The sequence below is a fragment of the Elephantulus edwardii genome, unplaced genomic scaffold (genome assembly GCF_000299155.1).
Source record: "Elephantulus edwardii isolate Elephantulus edwardi_28Jun2011 unplaced genomic scaffold, EleEdw1.0 scaffold00306, whole genome shotgun sequence".
Taxonomy (NCBI): Eukaryota; Metazoa; Chordata; class Mammalia; order Macroscelidea; family Macroscelididae; genus Elephantulus; species Elephantulus edwardii.
In genome coordinates, this window is record NW_006400056.1 from 1,875,480 (window position 1) to 1,879,929 (window position 4,450).

Below are 4,450 nucleotides of genomic sequence, written 5' to 3' on the forward strand. Positions count from 1 at the left end.
CATGTTGTAAGGAGGGATGAGTCCTTGGAGAGAGACATCATGCTTGGGAGGGCAGAGAGACAGCGCAGGAGGGAAAGACCCTCTATGAGGTGGATTGATTCAGTGACTGGGGTAATCGGGATGTGTCAGAGGCAGTATGATTGGCACAGGATAGAGCAGGGTTTAGGGCTATTGTACATAGGGTCCCTATGAGTCGCAAGTGACTCGACGGCACATAACAACAACAACAGCAACATCTGCCTAAGTAGCTGCTTGTAGATTTTTGTTGGACAGTCATGTACACAATAGTTTTTACTTTTGCTGATTATATTGTTTATCTTTCTGTGTCTTCTCTTTTTTAAATGATATTGTACTCCTTACTGTATACCATCTTTTTCTTCACCCACCTAATATGTGTTTATTATGTATTAAGGGAGCTCTCATGAGTTAGTCTATAGGAAATTGAACTGCTAATAAAAAAAAACAAACACAGCAGCTTTGTGACAGTTCTAATCCACTAGGAAGAGATGGACAGTTTTCTCTCATGTGATTTACAGCCTCAGAAATCTCTGGATAGCTGTAAGTCCTTTCTGGTTCAATGGAAATAAGTCAAAGGTATTTTAGGTGTTGGGGCCTATTTACTGATTTTATTTCCCTCTCCCTCCCATCCTATCCATAGTAACCATCAATAATTATTCTTCCTAGGTCCTTCCCAATATGGCACAGTCTGTTAACATCATGGAGCTGGACCTGCCACATGCTCAAGAACCAGCTGGATCATGAAGTGGAGTTTCTGTCTACTGTCCATTGCCCAGCTTCATGTGGTACAGATCAAACACATAGAAGCCCAGGACGACCTGAATGTGCTGAACAAGAGCAAAGAAGGGAACGAATTACTTGTCCTACTGTCAAGTACTATGTATGTCCCTGGGAAACCACATGATGTGGAACATGCTCACTGATGTGACAACTGGCCACTATGTCGAGAAGACAGCTGAGGATGCCAAGGACTTCTTCAAGAGGAAGATAGACTCCCTCACCAAGAAGATGGAGAAAATACAGCCAGCCTATAAGAAGAACATGCCATGAAACAGGCTGTCATAGATATGATGAGCCAGAAGATTCAGCAGCTCATAGCTCTTGGTAGAACTCAGGCTACTGCTAAGGTCTAAGCTTTTTAGAAATGGAGCAGAGGCACCCTGCTTTAGGGACCTGGGACTCTGTGATTTTACTTGCTGGTGGGGCAGGGTGGGGGTGAGGAGATTTGAGGTTCTTGTATAATGTTAGTAAATGTGCCAGCTGGGCAGAAAAAAAACAAAATTATTCTTTCTAAACAGAACCTCTATTGGTAATGTTGACCTATAAGACCTAGTTCTGTGTAAACATCAAAGAAGTAATTGGGTTGTTGGGTTGTTTTTTTTTATAAATAACTTGTTTTATTATACTTATTTACATAAACTTTCACTTTGACTTGTATATATTAGCAAGTATTTACCAGAACATGAATATTTGTGTTCTGATTATTATCTGTTCTCTTTTTTAAGGGAATAAATTGTATAAAATTTGTAAGAAAAAAAGAATTTCTTTACTATTTATAATTAGAGATTAATACAATATTTCTCCTTTAATTACTAATTTACTTCTCTAGTGCAGTATCATCTAGATTCATCTATGTTAAGAGTTATTCACAAAATTCTTCATTATTTAGAATTGTAAAGTATTTCATTGTGTGCATGTACCAGGGTCTGTTTATTTATCTATTGATGGGAACTTAGGTTTGTTTCCATCTAATTGCTATTGTAAGTAATATTGTCATGAACTTGAATATGCACATATCTGTCCATGTTGCAGTTCTTATTTCTTTAGGCTATATACATAGTAGTGAAATTGCTATATTAAATTATATTTCTATTTCTAGTTTTTAAAGAAAGCATCAAACTGCTTTCCAAAGTTGTTACATCACTTTTTATTTCCACCATCAGTGTATGAGTGTTCTACAATCCCAATATGCATTTGTTAATTACTGTCTTAGTCATCTTTGCTATTATTACTAAAGTGAGAAAATATCTGATTCACTTGTTTACTGTCTTAGTGAATTTTTTTAGTGCTGAAGAGGTGAGAAAATATGTCATTATTGTTTTGATTTGCATTTCTCTAAAATCAATTACTCATTTGCTAATTCAAATTGAAGCTGAAGAAAATAAAATCAAGTACATAAGAATAACAATATGACCTGACTTTATCCCAATTGAATCTTTTGTTTTTCTTCTCAAGAATATATTTGATTCATTGAGCACTAACTGAATAAAGACTAGACAAGTTGTGGGATGGCATTGATGACATCCATGAAGAAAACAAAAGATTATCTAAAAGACAGAAAATGAAATCAGACAAAAGTGGATGTCAGAAGAGTCTCTTAAACTTATTCTTCAATATAGAGACACCAAAATGAAGGGAATAACTGAAGGTGTAAGACAGCTGAACAGACAGGAAGTGATGGAACATCAATTGAGGTGATTCAACAAGCAGATGAAGTCTTGAATGTTCTTAGAAGTCTATGCCAAAAAATTTGGAAGACCTGGCTAATCAACAAACAAACAAACAAATCTATATTTGTGCTCCTTGTGACAAAAGATGATCCAACACAGTTCATAAACTATCAAAGAGTTTCATTAATATAATAAAGTAAAATCTTGCTGAAGATTAGTTTTTAAATAGCTAGGGGAGTTCATTGACAAGGAATTTCAAGAAATTCAAGCTGGATTCAGAAGACACCTTGAAACGAAGTCAGATGGATCTTAACTGAGGGCAGAGAATACCTAAAAGGTGTTAGATTGTATAGCTGTTGTGTACCATCGCGTCATAATCTACTCATAGCTTAACCTTCCACAGGTTTTCAGAGACCGTTAATCATGTGGGAGGAGATTGCCAATCCTTTTCTTGCCTAGCAGCTAGTAGATTTTAACCGTGTGCCATTGGGACTTCAGTACAGCTTTTTGCCAGTAGGCTAGCAGTGCTCTCTGCTTATATTTTATCGACTATAAAATACAGTAACTTGTTGGACCATCTTTGCATACTTAGTATAACAACCACTTGATTGTTGTTGTGACTCCTAGACACCCTATGTACAAGCTCTGAAGCATGCCCTGTCCTGATCCAGTCTCACTGATTCTGATACACCTACCCTCATTGCCCCAGTTACTGTATCAATCCATCTTATCTGGGGTTTTCTTATCTGCTGTCCCTCCACCTTCCACGCATAATATCCTTTCCAAGGACCTATTCCTCCTGGCCATGTGCCCAAAATATGTGAAACAGAGCTTCAAAAGCCTAGCTTCCAAGGAAACATGCTTTCACCCTCTCTCTAAGAGAGACCTATTTGTTTTATTGACGGTTCATGGTATGGTCTAGGCTTTCCTCCAGCACCATAACACAATTTTTCTTCTGTCATCCTTAGTTATTGTCGAGCTCTCTGATGAATAGTAAGTAATTGCAAAGACCAGATTTTCTTACTGCAATTTGTCTTTTATTTCCTGACTGCTGGTGCCGTGAGTGTTGATTGGGAGCTAAGCAAGCTGAAATTGTGAACAACCTCAATCTCTTCTCCATCTCTAATGGTGTTGCCAATTGGCCCAGTGGTGAGAATCTTTGTCTTCTTGATGTTGATCTTCAATCCATATTGAAGACTACAGTCCTTGACCTTCTGCAGCAAGTGATTTTCAGGTCCTCCTCAGTTCCAGCAAGCAAGATTGTGTCATCTGCATAATGCAAGTTGTTGATGAATCTTCCTCCAATCCTGATGCCACATTCCTCCTCATAAAGCCCAGCCCCAAATGATCTGTTCTGCATATAGATTGAAAAGGTATGGAGACAGGATGCATCCCTGATGCACTCCTTTCCTGATTTTGAACCATACAGTGTTTCCTTGCTCTGTTCTAAGGACTGCTTCTTGATATCAGTATAGGTTTTGCATGAGCACAATCAACTGTTGTGGAATTCCCATTCTTCTCTTCTTAAGGTTAGCCACAATTTGTTGTGATTCACACAGTCAAATGCCTTAGCATGGTCAATGAAACATAGATAGGCTTTCCTCTGATACTCTTTGCTTTCTGCTAAGAGCCATCTGAAATTGGTGATAATGTCTCTATTACCACGGCCTCTTCTAAACCCAGCTCGTATTTGCGCAGTTCTCTTTCAATATACTGTTTCAGTGGTTTTTGGGTAATCTTCAGCAGGATTTTGTTTGTATGTGATATTAGTGATGTTGTTTGATAATTTCCACACTCTGGCTAGTCACCTCTTTTTGGAAATGGAATAAACATAGACCTCTTCCATTCAGTTGGCTAGGTAATTTTCCTTCAGATTTCTTGGCACAACCTTGTGAGCATGTCCAGGGAAGCATCTGTTTGTTGAAATATGTCAATTGGTATTCTATCACAGGTTATACACATGTATTTCACCTGATGGTATG

General features: G+C 37.9%; 1 pseudogene; it reads left to right on the forward strand.

Annotated features, from left to right (window-relative positions):
• Nucleotides 1–693: 693 nt before the first annotated feature.
• LOC102851249 lies at nt 694–1,151 on the forward strand (annotated as a pseudogene).
• The last annotated feature ends 3,299 nt before the right edge of the window (nt 1,152–4,450 follow it).